This window comes from Rousettus aegyptiacus, unplaced genomic scaffold, assembly GCF_014176215.1.
Source record: "Rousettus aegyptiacus isolate mRouAeg1 unplaced genomic scaffold, mRouAeg1.p scaffold_m13_p_8, whole genome shotgun sequence".
NCBI lineage: Eukaryota > Metazoa > Chordata > Mammalia > Chiroptera > Pteropodidae > Rousettus > Rousettus aegyptiacus.
The window spans coordinates 90,067,226-90,084,166 of NW_023416311.1; the positions used below are offsets into that span (position 1 = coordinate 90,067,226).

At 31.8% G+C, this 16,941-nt stretch overlaps 1 protein-coding gene across 7 annotated transcripts in view; it reads left to right on the forward strand.

The window, feature by feature from the left end:
- The window catches only part of RICTOR (RPTOR independent companion of MTOR complex 2), a 102,573-nt gene that overhangs the window by 10,021 nt on the left and 75,611 nt on the right, over positions 1-16,941 (forward strand). Inside the window, exon 1 of one of the 7 annotated variants that reach the window (XM_036226188.1) lies at positions 10,675-15,541. The exons of the other annotated variants lie outside the window; for them this stretch is intronic. The gene's annotated coding sequence lies outside the window, so the exon portion shown is untranslated. Of the gene's footprint in view, positions 1-10,674; positions 15,542-16,941 lie in introns of those variants that run through there. 7 annotated transcript variants of the gene reach the window in all.

Below are 16,941 nucleotides of genomic sequence, written 5' to 3' on the forward strand. Positions count from 1 at the left end.
TAATGAGTTAAATTTTAGATCAGAATAGTCTTAAAATGTTTAAATTACTTTATATATTTAAATAAGAACCTTATAATCGGCCTTTTCTGCTTTGTTAGGGTAGAATTTAGCGTTTTGTGTGTTCATATTTCAACATTGTTTTGAATACATAAATATATATTATTGTTTTACCTAGCAAAATGGAAGATATTTTAGAAGATGTTATTTTTCAAAAGGAAATAAAAAGATGATTAACACATTTGGATATACTGTTGCAGTTGCCTCTTGTGTTATTTTTCCTTCTAATAGTTATTTTGTTTTATTTAAAAAGTTTAGACTTTGTTTTGAGTTCTAGAAAAAATTTTATACTTACACCAATAATTGTTTATGTATTGTGAAAGTACCACAGAGAAAAAGTGTAATTATGTTTAAAATAAATAATTACATTGCCATTAAATATTCACCGGGGGTACTCTAATATGAGTGGATTTGGGAGAGTTACACATGTATATACATTTTATTTTCATGTTTAAGAATATTTGGCAGCTCTTTTAGACATTATTTTATTAGCATTCTCATTCAAAACAAGAATTGTCTCTGTAATATCTGACAGATGTCGTCCAGCAAAACTTTCACTAATAGGTAGCTTATTCAAAGCAATTTGTGCTGTTGTTGAGCAGCTATGTTTGTTAGTAAAATTTTCATATCAAATTAACCAAAAATTTGATAAAAGAATACTTTTTCAGTAAAGTGTCCTAGTTCTTTCATTTGAAACAGTTCTTTTATTTTATAAGTGTATTTACAAATAAAAATAGTAGGTCTAATCAGGTTGTAGACTGCCATATACTATTAGAGAGAGACTTTTAACCCTTTTCCTCTCCTTTTATAGGCCAGTCACTAAGTATTTATTGAGTACTGGTTGCTAGATGTTTAAGACAAGGTCTTTGATTACAAAAAAAAAAATAGCAATGTGAGCAGCTACCAGTGTTTTCAACTTTATTATTTGTTGGGGACTGTGTTACAAACATTACTTAAATTGCCTAATTTATTCTTACATGCCTAGGAAATATGTATTAATATCTGTAAATAACTGATAAAGAAATTGGGATCCAGAGACTGCCTAACTAGCCCAAGGTCATATTGGCAGTAAGAGAGAGAGAGAGGTAGGATTCAACCCTTTACAATCTTTCTAAAAACAAATACAACAGAAGATAAATAATATTCCTGGAATAACTAGTAACTATATGAGTATTCTATGTATTGTAGTACTGTTTGTTGATTTGGAATCCCCAGGAAGCAAGTTATTGGCTGACTTTTCGATAAAATTATTTCTAGAACTATTACATATTTCTCTCAAGAATATACCAACTATATTTTTATTCTTTCTCTTTGCCTAGGGTCATCATTACAATATTGATTATTGTGTTTATTACTTCCCTGTGTAACATGGGACTGCTTTTTATTATCTTAACATGTTGTTTCATTACTCTCAGCTCTCACTTTACATTGCAATTATTGTTCCATTACTTAGCAGTGTTTTAATTCTTTAATTTTTACTTATATTGTGCTATCAGATGAAAACTATATAACCGGACTTCTTAATATATATGGAAAATAAAGATAACCGTGTTTCGTTATAAGGAATTAAGGGGACCTTACTGTCAGTAATATAAATGACCTGTAGTGAATAAACTTGGTGATGAGACACATACTTTGAATTTTATTGGCATCTTTTGGAATGCTTGTTTTTTCAACCTCATTTTCCAGATAGGTAATTATCTCATAGCATAATAGTTCAAGATAGATGAAGTATGACTTCATAAGAGTTGGTATATATGTATACAATATGGATAGTAGGATTATATAAAATAAGGTACAAAATATGACGAATGTGAACAATGTAACATCTAAAAACATGTTAATTGCGTGATACAGAGACAGTTTAACTTGGAGCTAAGAGCATGGGTTTTGGAGCCTTGCTGATCTGGATTTGAATCTTAACCTTGCCACTTAGAAGCTTTTGACTTCGGACAAATTGCCTTTTCTGAAAATATTTTCTCATCTCTATTGGAGATAATGCTTATTTGAGGAGTATATGAAATGTTATTATAGTTATGAAATACTTATTATAGCTTTGGCATATAGATAAAAAAACATGATGCTAGGTGTTTATGTGGTCACTTGAGAGAGAAATGTGAGCTGGAAAAAAAATGGGGCGTTGTTCCAACTTTGATTAGGGTGTGATTAAATTAAGAGGAATAGGGTGTGAATGAAGGCAGGAAACATTTTACAGAGAGAGGAATAATAAGGATATAGAATTTTAATAATTATATGGATTTGCAGGATGGGGTAAGTTATTGAGGGCCTTGAAAACTGTGGAGACTCTTTTCTTTTCACATGTTAAAGTATGTTATTTAAACCATTTTGCCATTTAGAAAAAAAAAACCGCAGCTCACTGCCAGCATTAATTTAAATTTATATAAACACACTTTGAGGCTGAAGCAAATCTAATTGGTTTTCAATGTAAGAATAAAATATAAAACCTGTTCTTGGAGTTATTTCATTTCTTGTCCTTAATTCTAATGTAACAGAAATGTATACATAAATCGGATTAATCAAATGAATCTTCGGCTCAATGTTTGAGAATGATGGTAACATCATGCATAGAAATGCTACATTTTCTGGGAATTAACATTTGCATTGATTGAGAATTGCTGTATTTTGTAAATGGAAATACCACTACTAAAAACAGAACGTTATGAATAGAATGATGTATTTGTTTCCAAAGATTATTAATATGCTAGAGCAATGGGAAAACAATAACAAAAGTGAGCTATTTCATGGCAAACTTTGGAGGTCAAGTTAGGACTGTAATCTGGGAATTATCATGGTGTAAATGCTATAGCCGCAAGCGCCGCTGGCGAGTATTTTTGGGGCAAATGGGAAATGAGTTAAAAAATTGTTTTTGAAAGAAAACATAGATCCAAAAAATGTTTGTCATTAGTGTACAGTTATATGAATTTTTACAAATTGAACACATGAATAATTAGAACCCAGATCAAGAATCAGAATATTGTAATACTCTAGAAGCTCCCTTTCTATCCCTTCCAGGGACTATTTCCCCGGCCAAAGACACTACTGCTCTGACTTCTAACACAATAGATTAATTTTGCCTGTTTTTGAAATTTATATTATATAGTCATATAGTATATACTCTTTTGGACCTGATTTTATATGTTCAGTATTAATGTCATATCACCATTTTGTATGTAGAGTTCAAGTTATTTTAATCCAGTTCTGCATATGTGTGTCGGGTATGTCATGGTATGTATCTTCCCTTTTAGATGGGCAGTAGATTTGTATGGATAGTTTGGAATAATTACACTAATTTCAACTTTCTTTAAAATTTTAAATAATTTTATGAATATCTGTTTTTTCTCTTCAGCCTGACCTTTTAATTTAATAGGTTTTAGCCAGTTATCATATAAATTGGTGAATTTTTTTCTTTAATTTTTTTTCGTAATTATTGTTTAATGAAAAGGAAGCATTGATATTCAGATCACCACCATAAAGAGTTCAAAGCTACAAGTTGGAAAGAAAGTTGGAAAAATTAGAAGTTCAATCCAATAAAAGTCTTTGTTAATTGGTAGAATGATTACCAAAATTGTTTTAATATTCCTACAGAGAAAAAGGTAGAATGATAAACATCACTTGATCCTCACTTCAATAATATGATCATGTGGAAATATCAATATGTTAATATGTTAGATTTATCCTATGTAGTTTTAAATGTACATCAGAGTTGAAAAGTTGTTATAGAACAAAGAAAAGATGCTTTTCCTTGAAAGAACATACATGTTTAAATGTCTTGTCTAATTCTTTTAAGAGCACAATAATAGGACATGCTATAGAAATGTACTAAATTTTTCTTTTGCTGTACATGATAGTGTTTTATGTTCCTTGACTTAAAATAAATTTCAAATGTTAAAACTTTTTTTTTTAAACTTAACTCTTCATTGAATTTTAGTTTATTTCTCCTGAGAGTTGATGATAATTTGATAGAAAATGATTTTGTCTACCATCTCTTGATGCTTGTCCCCAAGAAATTAGAAGTGAGCATTTCATAGGAAATTGGTTAAACACTTGAAAGCACCTTGGCAACATGTGCTTAGCATAGATTAGTAAAGCACATATTACTTATTTCAGTATGCAAAAAAAGAGTAAATGTGAAGGTGAAACAAAAATATTCAACTATACTGAAGGTGAAGAGTTCCTGTTGAAATGTATTTTCTAGATGTTAATTGAAAAAACATTAGTATTCACTTCATTTTAAATATTCAAAATGTTGTAAATTTTTACGCATTTTACTCTTTGGAATTATGGAAAATAATAAGGATGGAATTCATTGAAGGTAAGAGCATTTAATAACCTTGGAAAATCCTTGCTAATTCTGAGTTTAGACTATTTCACTGGGCAAATTTAAAATGAGTATGAATTATTAGTTACCAAAAGAATATTTGTTTTTATGGTGAATTTTGAGTGATTGTTTGATTTTGTTAATTAGAAATGACAGCGCAGTAAATCTATATTTTTAATCATGTTTTTCAAGATTATATTACTGTTGCTCTTGTATATCTCGGCACATCATTTTTATTTTTCCAACTGTTTTACATGATTTTTCTTAGAATAGAGCCGAAGTAGTATCGTAAACTATTGGCTGTCTAACATGATCAGAATTAGGTCTAAAGTGATATTTTGATTATTAAAGCATTACAAAATAAGTAAGCAGCGTTTATCAAATGAAGTGTTTTAGTAGATAAAGATATTGTTTCCTTCTAAGTAGTCCTCTTGGAAGGGCATATACTTGTTTCATTGGTGATGTCACTGTTCAAAACATTTTAAAAATTCTGCTTCTGAAGAATGATAAAGCTTATAGTTCTTTAAATTGCTGTTTGGTTTGTCCTTTGGGGATGAATTGTTTGGGAAATGATCAAATACAAATTTGGCTCAGATATAATGAGAATTCATTAGTTCATTGATATCTTCCTTCATTAATGTGAAAAAATGTTAGTTGAGCACCTGCTATATTCTTATCACTGTTAAATACTAGGATGTGTGTGACAAGATAATTTTTCTAAAAAATATGGTACTGCTATTTGTGATGATGACTGCTATTGTAATCTAATCATTGGCTCTGACAACTATTCTCATTTCCTTTTTATCCTCTTGTTCACTATATGTGGCAGAACAGCCTCCTAGGCAAATAATAACTCGGAGATCGTGGTATGTTTGCAAAGGGAAGTCATGAGAAAATTCGTTCCTACTTATATTCTCTTTTCAGGGCCTTTGTACATTTGTTGCATTCATTCTGTCTGGATTGTCCTTGTCTCAGTATTTGTAAGCTTGCCTCCCTCACTTCATTTAATGAACTCTCTTTCTGTATAAAGTAGCCCTCATCTATCACTTTTCATTCTATTGTTTTTTTCTTCCATAGTGTTTGTCACTATTGCTATTACAATATTACTTATAGTCTCCCTAGAATGTAAGTTTTATGAGGGCAGTTTGTTTTGTTTACCATTGTATCCTCAGTGCCCAGAACAGCACCAGCGTATTGTATCATGATAAGTATTTATTGATCAAATAAATGACTATCAGATGAAGTCTTCATACCAATTTTTTCCCTGCTTACGCAACATCTTAATTATTTAGCTGTGTATATCAGGCTTTTCTGTTTAAATTTACTAATTATTTTATTCTAAAAAATATTTCTATATTTCTCATCTGGGTTAAGAGCAGTACTTTAATTGGGTCAAATCAGATACCCAGGAGACATCCTAGCCTCATTTCTTGTTCTTATTCTATACATCAGATCTACAACCCAGATGGTAATGACTTTATCTCTGAAATGCCAGTAAAATATTTTTTTTTTCTGTTTCTGTTTCCATGCCTTTTTTAGGCCCTCAATTCCTTTCCTAGATAATTCCATCAGCTTCTTAACTATTCTCCCTGTTTTAGTTCTGCCCTTTCCTAATCTGCTTTCTTCATTGTAGCCAGCAACAGATTTTCCACAAAAATTTCTGAGCAGCATTGAGCCTCTTCCTTCTTTGGATTTCTATAGTATATTATATGTTACCTTTCTTATAATTTCGCTGTAATTTGTTCACAGTTGACGAATATTTATTGACCGTTACTATATAACTGGGTACTATTCTTTTGCTGGTTATTCAGTGCTAAAAATATGAAGTCTCTGTCTTTGAGGAATTTATATTCTAGTGGGGAGAATGCAGACAATAAACACAAATACAGAATTAATACAGTATTAATAAATTTTATAAGTAATATAAAATTGGGCATCTGAAAGAGAGTTGACTGGTGATTGGGGGCATTGTCAAAATTTCTTTGAAGTGGTGATGTTTAGTTGATACAGGAATAACTAGGAGGCACCAAGTGAAGATGTAGTGGGGAGTCATCCAAGTAGGAGGAATATATAGTGCAGAAGCCCATAGAGAGGAAAGGGCCAGTGTGGCTAATGATGAGGGAGAGGGAGAGAACATGAGGCTAGAGAGGTAGGCAAATAATAACTTGGAGATCATGGTGTGTTTGTTAAGGGAAGCCATTAGAAGATTTTAAGCAGAAGAATGACATCTGATTAGAAAGATCACTCTGGCTGCTCTGTGGGGAATGGACTGTGGCCCCTGGAGCAGGGTCTGCATGGCACATGTCACTAAATTTGTTAAATGAATAAGCGAATTAATTAATCTTTTCACTTAATATTATTTGAATCACGTGAAACTTAAGTATTGTCTTCAGGAGCAGAAAGCAGCAAAACCTTCATTGTAGAAATGGCGGTTGTCTTAAAAGGTCATTTCTTTGTAAGCTATGTGTGTCTAACCCTAATTACTATTTTGAGTTACCAAATAATGCCTGAATTACCATTATTTAATGACAGTTCTTTATCACTGTGAGTAGAAATGCTATATCCATTTATTTATTCATTCAGTTAATTATTGAGTGTCTACCAAAGGCAGAGTATTCTAAGTTTTCTGAAATTTTAAGATTGAGGTTAAAACATAAATCAGACCTTGCCCTTAAAGAAGTTCCAGTTAGTTGTATGTCGTTCAAAAAATGTAGACTAGATGGATAATTAAGCTTGACTGCCAAAGTAGGAAGTCGAAAAAGGACTTATTAACCTTATCTAACCTCTGTAAACTATGATTCTGTTCATTTTACTTTCCTGGTGCTTTCATTTATTTGTTAAATCTATCATTGGACGTATAGAGAAATACAGAAAATATTAGAATGGTTGAAGCTAATGTTAACTTTATTCTTTTAATGTTTTAAAGTTTTTATTCTGGTATTAGCCCTGATAAACAAGCAGAATGGCTTATTGGCAAATTTAGGGGGAAGATCTTCTCTCATATCACAATTTTTGTTTACATATTTTTAATTATCATTTGTACGTCTCCATTTTTTTTTTTTTTAATTAGTGAATGAAGTCCCTGCAACCTGTTCTCTGTTAGCATCTGGATTTTCAGCTGGTTGTTCAAGCTACAGCCTTTACTTTTCACTTAATTTTGCTTTTTAATTCCGTGGATAAACATTTATTTAATAAATATTTTTTATGTGCGAGGTGAAGTCCTGGGTCCTGAATATTTTTAAAAGAAATTTTAACATAAGCACATTTGTGCTTTTGGTAAAAGGAAAACCATGCGTCAGGGTTGGCAGAGGAATGTGTATGCTGTGGCAGAGGTCACTCAGGGATCATGACACTCAGTCCCTTGAGCAACACTTGGGCGTCGTAATCCTCAGTGTAGTATTACCAGCAGCACGAGAGTTGATGCTAGAGTGGAAACCCATTTTGCCATAAGAAATATAATTGTATGATGTCTGGGTTTTGCTTTGTTGAGGGATCTTTTACACTTTTAGCAAAAAGAGGAAGAGGACTTAACTGTTTATTATATTGTATTGTTTTTTTACCTTCGTGATTTCCCAGAGAAAGTATTGGTTAAGTGTACCAGAGGCATTATAATAGCCTAAAATAAATAAGAGAAAGATTTTGAATTTTGAAAAATTTTGACTAGTAATCTGCCTTTAAAAAATAATTGGTGGATTAAAGTATTTGAGTGTAATTTCAGCACTCAGTTGAACACTCTTATGTGTGGTTAAGTTTAATTGCTAGAAGTAGCATGCACGTGATTCTTAATGGATACTATTTTTTTATTTGATATTTACCCCTTGACCTGAACCAAACGTTTTTAGTAATCACTAAAGAAGTGCTTCCTGGGTTATGAAATAATGTAGTCAAAGATTACTGGTGTGGAACCTTAAAGCTAAAGCTGAATAAGCTTTAGAGTTGGCAGAAACTTTAGAGACACTTAATGTAGTGAGGCTTTAAAAAAACGGGGGGGGGGGGCACTGTATATTAAAGGTAGATCAGCTGTTAATGTACTTCGAGGAAATGTAACTATTAAAAAAGTTACTTGAGATAAACTAGTCAGAACACTCCCCCCCCCATTGGTTTTATTGTATGTGTACACACACATGTACACATAAAATAAGAACTACAAATTATGTGGAACATCATTGTTTGAGACCTTATCGGTAATTTATATAGGTATGGATTAACTACAGTTTACTTTTGTAATACTATGAAATTAAAAAGAATGCATATCAATTTGCTTTATAAAATTAGCATATCATTCCTTTTTTGAAAATATACATTCCTAATTATTACTGTCAAATGAAAACTGAGTTTGTAGTAGGGAAGATCTAGATTCACATTCTTGCTCCATAATTTGCAGGGAAATATCTGACTTGGTATTTAATTTTATGAGCCTAAATTTTCTTATTTGTGTGTAGGGATATAATGTGCATCTTGCAAAGTTGTTGTGTTAAATGGGAAAATTTGTTTTGAGAGATTAGCATAGTGTCTGTCATAAGTACTCAGCATAAGTACTTAGATAAAAATCCAGGGGGCATATAAATAAAATAATTATTAATAAAAATATTGGTAATAGTTATTCTTTTGATTATGGACATTTGGGTTATTTGTAGTTTCTTGCTATTATAAACAGTGATTTTTACACAGTCTTATACATAAATCCTTGTACTCATACTTAAATTTTTGTAGGTTATATAAGTTGGTATAGAATTACTGCTTATATGATTTTATCTATATACACATATATCTCATAGCAATGTGTAAGAGTTGCTCTTGGTTCATACTTTTGTCAGCAGTTGGGATTATTGGATTTACATTAAAAATATTTTATTATGAAAATTTCAAACATGTACCTAAGTATAGAAAAAAGTATAAGGAACCTTCATGTATTCCTCACCCCACTTCAACCATTAAAAACAAATGGGACAGTCTTATTTCATCTGTATATTTTCCTCCTCCTCTCCCCATGGATAATTTTAGAGCATATCCCAGGCATACATTATTTCATTTGTGAATATACATCAATATCTATCTCTAAGGACTTTTGAAATATATAACTGCAGTGTCATTAACACAACTAAGTAAAGTAACAATCAATTCTTACTATTAACTAATCAGTATTACAACTTCTACGGATATTATTTTAAGTCAGGATGCATACAAGGTTCACATACTTTTGGTTTTTTAATACGTTAAAAAAGGGTAAACTGTTCCTCAAATTTCTTTTCTTTGTGGATAATCTTTCTTTTCTGTCTTATTAACAATTTATTTTTGCTTTGGTCTTAAACATTTTGAGTAAAGTGGTTATTTGTCCTATTTTGTGGTTCATTGGGCATTCTGTTTCTAAGGTTTCATGTTTTTGAACAATTCTGAAAATTTTTCAGTATTTTACTTTCTGAGCTTTGTTTCTCCTGCAATTTCTCTTTTTTTAGCAATTTCTATTAAATGCATGTTAGGCTTTCTCATCATCCTTATTTTTTTATAGTTTTTTATGTATTTCATTTCCTTTACTCTTAGAAGCCACCTTATGTAAAATATTTTCAGATGTATCTTTCAGTTCATCAATTCTCCCTTCAGCTGTGTTTATTCTTTATTCACCCCATTGAGTTTTTTATTTAAATCATGATTAAATTTTTTTTCAATTATAGTTGGCATATTATATGCATTTCAAGTGTACCACATAGTGATTTGACATTTATATAACTTAAGTGATCACCCTGATAAATCTAGTACCCATCTGATATCACAGATAGTTATTACAATATTATTGACTATATTCCTTAATCCATACTTGCCCATGACTATTTTGTAACTACCAATTTGTACTTCTTAATATCCTTCCCTCTTTCACCCACCTCCGTTAACCTCACCTACCCATCTGGCAACTCTCAAAATGTTCTCTGTATCTATGAGTTTGTTTCATTTCAAGATGCTCATAAGTTATTTTTTAAATAATGTTCTCTTGAATCTTATATTTTAAATCATTTTTTTCCCTTTATACCAAAGGTTTGCAAGTTATAGCTTCCAAATCTTGCAAATGTGTCTAACAAATGCTTTATTTATAAATAGTTATTGGGACAGTGCCATGCTCATTTAAGTATTATCTATGACTGTTCTGGTGCTACAACTGCTCAGTAATTGCAACAGAGATTGTATGGCCTTCAAAGCCTAAAATATTTACAGTCTGACCCTTTATGTATCAAGTTTGTTAACTCCCCTGCTTTAGATAAGTAAAACATAATTATTTCATTGTATGTATACGATAATTCTAATATTTAAAGTCATTAGATTTTTTTGTTTATTGTTTCTGTTTATAATAGCTTATTTTCATGTTTTCTGTTTTGTGATTTTTGCTTGTGTACTTAAATTTGTTAGATTACCCAGGCTAAAGATGGCTTACTTAGTTGGGTGAGTAGGTTGAATGAGTGGAGTTGGTGATGGAATTTGCTTCTGCTTGCTTTATGGGAGTATGGTAGACCAGGGGCTACTTTAAATTAAAATTCTCACATTTTGGACCTTGCAAAAGAGAATATTTAGGTTCCAAAGCCATGTGAAGTACTTCAGAGTCTCAGGGAAGTCTCTTTTTATTTGTTTTGTCTTTGTTTTCAATTTTACCCAGAGCTACTTTTCTTTGCTGTGTTCCTTTGTTGGATGAGTGTTTCTCTCATTTACAGTTTTTCCTAGGGTTTAGTCTTTCCTAAGGTCTAACTTCATGTGTGATGGATTCTTTGTCTTGCACTGGCCCAAGGATTAGCCATCCCACAGTCCTCAAGCCCTGCACTTAAACTCTAGAGTAGTTCTAAAACCTTTATGTGGTATTGGAGGTCCTCAAGACTCCACCCCCAAGTTTGATAATTTGCTAGGAGGATTTATGGCAAAAGGATACAAAGTAAAATCAGCAAAGAGAAAATGTAGGTGGAGTGAAATCTGGGGGAAACTAGGCACAAGCTTCTAGTGTCTTCTCCCACTGACATAACACAAGACACACTTCATTCTCTCCAGCAGTGAATTGTGACAGCATGTGAAATATTGTCCACTAACAAGTTCATTAGAGACTTAGCCCCCAGGGTTTTTATTGAGGACTTGATAAGTAAAGGCAGCCTTTCCCTGGCAGGTAACAAAATTGCAGACTCACAGAAAGAAGGCGGATATTCAACATAAACCGTATTGTTTGTATAAGCAGTTTAGGCCCAGTGAGGCACTCTTATCAGGGTGGTGGGAACCCTCCCCAAATTTGTTTTTAGATGCCAGCCAGAGGCCACCAACCTTGTAAACAGGCCTTTTTAAGGAAAAGCAGTTAGGCCTGCTAAGTTAACTTTCTTCTGCATAAATGTATAAATGAAGCACTCATTCTTGTTTTAATGAAGAGTCAAAGTCATTAGATATAAGAGGGGACAAGATTCTGCATTTTTGATATGCTCCCTTGTGGTACCCATGTTGGTAGTTCACAGATACACTTAGGTAGCCCAGTGGTTGCTCTGAAGGCTAGAAGTCCTTTTTTCCATAAGTATTTCTGTAATAAACAACAAGTTTTTATTTTGAATTGGTAGAAAAAAATTGGGGGGGGGGATAAATTTTCTGTGCTGACAAACAGTTATTTATCAAGTGATGATATGGTTTATTATTAAACTTGATCCAACTTGAATGAGATAGAAATTTATATTTAAATATTGTCACATATTTTGTATCATTGGGAGAATGGAAAAAGTGACAGTTTCAATAACACTTGTAGAAAGGAGTACAGGGTCTGGAATGTTGGTAATATTAATTGTACAGGCCCTCAATCTCTTATGCACCACTTTGAAAACCCCAGAACCTTGAAAATGAAAGCTATTTCCATGAATAACCTGACCTAACAAAATCTAACCTGACCTAAACTTGTTAGGCAGCAAAATCTAACCAGATTTTGTATTATCTCAATGTGTCTACTCACATATTTCACTTAAAAAATATTACTGTATATGAATATGCAGTGCTGCCCCTAAATCTGGGGATATTTAATCTGTGGTATATTTTAAAGTAAAACTTTTGACTTCCTAAACCTATCTAACCCCAAGATTTCAGATGAAGGTCTTATGGTAGAAATATAGAAAATAACAGCTGTGTCTCCAAAGTACTGTTAGAATGCATAAATAAATATAATAATATTAGCAACCAATGAATCATATTTAAATCTATTTATGAAAGATATAACCAAAGAAACGCATTATATTGGTTTTATATAGTTCATATCTTAAAGGTTAAATTCAAAGAGCATTTGTAAATTTACTTTTAGATTTTGGTTGTTGGTGTTAATGCAGTTTTTTATGCATGCTCAAGTGAAATGTACCGAAGAATAACAAATAGTAAACTTGTAATTAGAGGACCTGTTTACATTTGTATTGAACAGATTAGTTCTGTATTATGGTATTTTTGCCTGATTAAGATCATCACTGACCAAGGTTCATGAAAAGGCTTAATATATCAGGTATTTCCATTCAGGTGTGGAACTCCAAATTAGCCAGTATGTTTTGTTTTGATAATATTAGTTGAGTTGTGTCTTCTTTGCTGTATATAAATGATTTTACATAGCCATAAAAACAATTCAGAACTTAGGGTATAAAACAGGAGCTACTGTGAAAGTCTATATAAGAAATACTTTAGATATACTAAGATGTCTCAGTAATATTTGGTGACTACCCAGATGTAATTTCCTAGATCAGACAATATTACTGTTGCTTGAGGAAGGAAATTTTGGAAAGTTTTCTTTTTTAAGGATAAGTTAATTTGATTACAAGACATGCTGAATTTGAGGTAGACAGACCACCAAACACATAGAATGAGATGCGTTGCTTTAGTTGAAAATAAAGTATAGAATTGAAACTTTGAAGCACTATTTACTTAAAGATTAAAATTGAATATGTTAGAGTTATGGAGAAAGTGAAAGGAAAAATCCGAGGGCAAAGAATAGAACTTTAGGTAATGTTAAAAGATATGAAACAGGAGGAGGGAATGCAGACTTTTAAGGCAGACAAGGAATAGTGAGAAATGAAGAGGATCAAGGTAGTGTAATTATAGAAACCAAAGGAGAGAAGGTAGATTTGCTTAGCATTGGCTAGTACTGTAATGGAAAAGTCAGGGAGTTTGAAAAGCTGAGAAAAAAAAAGCACTGGGCAAATTGTGAACTTGTAATAACTTTAGTGGAATAGTAGCCTGGACACCTGATCAGTGGTTTAGGAGATGATGAAGTAAGAATTAATTAACTTAAATCTCAGAGAGATTGGAAAAAGAAAGGAATGACATCACTTCAAAAATGGGAAAACTGGGCAAAGCTTTTTTTTCAAGACAGGCAAAAGCTAGTGAAAGAGACTGAGATCAATGAGAAATATTGAATAATTAATGATGGAAGTATTGGAATGAGATAATGTGATGTGGAATCAAGAATACAAATGGAAAGATTAAGAAAAAACATTGTAATAACATTTTTCAGACTTCTAACTCAAGTTGAGTGTCTTAAAAACCAAAGTGTATTTGTACTCTGCTCCTTTATTAGTTTCTAAGAGAGAAGCTTTTAATTACATTTGTAGAAGCCACCTGTCAGACAAGTGATCTGAACTATAAATAGTCATGTTTCATAGAGAAAAACAGGAACAGAGTAGCTGTACAAGCGAAATGTACAACTAACTTTTAAATAATTCTAACAGGCGGGGCGTGTATTACAATTGTCTCAGCCTTTAGGCACAGCTGTTCTATTCTTTTACAAGGTTCATTTATGGTGAATTGTTTCAGAGACAAACAGGATTTTTCTCTTATAATGAAAGATTCCTAATTAAGGGATTGTGGAAACCTAATGATTTTACAAGTATATTTGTAAAATGTAATAGATTAAGACAGAAACTTTAGCAGAACATCCAGTGATTGTAATCTGTACATAGTAATTGCTTTTAGTTATTTTTGATATCTCAGAAAATGTTCTAGTTGCAGACTGTGTTTTCCATGTTGTTTTTCTACAGAAAAATAACATTAAAATAAATGTCATGACAAAGATTTCTTTGAATAACAGCCACTTCTGTAGCCTGGTGAATGGCCTTTGTGTAATCTTTGTATAAATTTGTGTATACTTTGTACTTGCATAAAAGTAAAAGGGCTTTGTGAATTTGGTTCTGTTCTTTACCACAATCATCTCATAACAAGTGTTATATAAGTCCAAGCATTCCACTAATCTCTAATTTTATTGCGAAAGGGGGAAGAGATGAACTCTAAGAAAGCACTCTATACTTTTTTTAAAATCAGGCATCTCTTTCATTTTCTGCCTCAAACATCTGAGCCATTTTTACAAATTCACAAAGTACTTACCATGTTATAATAGATAATGATGGAATGATTAGGTAATTGTTAGGTTTAGTAAATAGTTAGGCTTTAGTTCTTTATTTGACTAGTGAAGCTTGGGAATGTGATTTCTAGCACTGCCATGGATGTAAATATGCTTGGAAATGGGTTAGGTTGTGGAGAAGGACCAGAAATGTGATTTTTTGAAAGTAGATAGCAGGCTTAGATTTTTACTGTTTTCCTTTTTGTATTCCTTAGGCACTGTCATTTAAGAAATTTTATATTTGACAAATTTGAATGGGTCAAAGCAGTTACATTGTTAATTAAAGTAAGTTTGTTCATATTCAGAAAGTGAGATTCCTGTTCAAAGCAGTAGAAAGATGATGTTTTGGTTAGATTTTGGGGAAATAATTTTATTTTTTGTTCCTCAGAGTTTGAAAAATAGATACATTTTAAAGTAGTATGATCATTTTTATTAGTTCCTCTTTTACAAATATCTGTACTATGCTATTATTATAATTAATTACGAGATAGTATTTTGTTGTAAATGCTTATATTTTAATATTCGTAGTTCTTACCTGGGGACTTCTTTTGTTATAAATGACATGTTGTGAAAAGTCAGGTAGTAAATTTCTGTTTACTATAAAAGGAGAATAACTATAGTCTGTAATATATGATAATATAACAAAAATGTTTTTTATTTTTTAACTATTTATTGAATTATACGAGAGAGGTAAATATATTACATGCACTGCTCAATGAATTTCCACAGATTGACACACTTGTGAAACCAGCACCGAGGTCAAGAAATTGGTATGAAGTTTTTATCTATTTCTCAATAGTCTGTTCATTTATTCAGCAATTATTTTTTTGAGTGGTTACTTGTGTCAACCATTGTTCTAGGTATTAGGATGATCGATATCACAGTGGTGAACTAAAACAGACTTACAGTATGGGGAGATAAACGTCAAATAACTATACAAATAAATGTATAATTACAAACTGGTATGTACACTGAACGTACACTCTCATATGAAAAGCCAGTATGATAAGGTACACTGTAGGGTGTTGTATAGTAGAAGATAAGAGTAGACTCTAGAGTCAGATTGCTTAGATTCAAATCTTGTTGCCACTTCTGGTATTAGTGTGACGTTAGGCAAGTGAACTAATGTCTCTAAGACTCATTTTTTTACATAATTGGTGTGGAGATTATAAGAGATTATATAAAAATATTAATGCAATATTGAAGGTTTTCTATATTAGTAATTATTTTTGTCAGTAGGTGTTGTTCATTTCATATTGTAACATTCTCATTTAAAAATGATAGAAAAGCATATTTCATGGAGTAGATTCTTGTCTCGTCTTCCACAGGTCAGATCAAATAATCCAAAGGGATATCACAATCTAGTTACATAACATGTTGGTGATCTTAATAGCATGTTTCAAATTTCATCGTGCATAAGATTCACTGGGGTGCCTCCTATAAATACAGATTACCCTGAGTCACTTTCTAGGCATACTTGACTCTGGAATCAGTAATTTCTTATAATCATATATATCTTAGGAATACAAATTTGAAAACCACGATCTGTTTTTGATGTGGGCCAAATCGCTAATTATTTTGTCTTATCATTTTAACATATAACATTGTAAGGTGTTTTTTGTTGTTATTGTTTGGTTTTAGTACATATGCTTACTAAAAAAAATTTCCCCTAAATCTACATTTGCTCTAGGATTCCCTAATAGTCGGTAGTACCCAATTGAGAAACCCAAATTCATCCTTGATTCCTCCCACCTTCCCTCCTATTTCTAATCCATTATTGATGAAGTTAATAAATAAGTTGGTAAACTCTATTTAAACTTGTCTTTCTCCTTTCCTGCAGTCTGTTCTCCAAAGTTGTCTTTCCAAAACACAGAGCTGGTCATGCCATCCACTTATGTAAATGTCTAAGAATTTAGTAATTATCCATGGCCCAAAGATACCTAAGTTTTTTAGTATATCTTATAAGGCCATTGGAATGCAGCTCTGCTTTTCTTTATCCCTTGTCATGTTATCTGGGAGTATAGAATTCCTTGCTGTTCCTCAGTTCCTTGAGAAAAATACTATATTTTTCCATGTTGTTTATATACTCTTCTTTCCCATCTTATGTGCCTAAAAGACTTATTGCTTATGGTCAAGGATCAGTTCCCATTTTAACAACTGTTTTACTCTC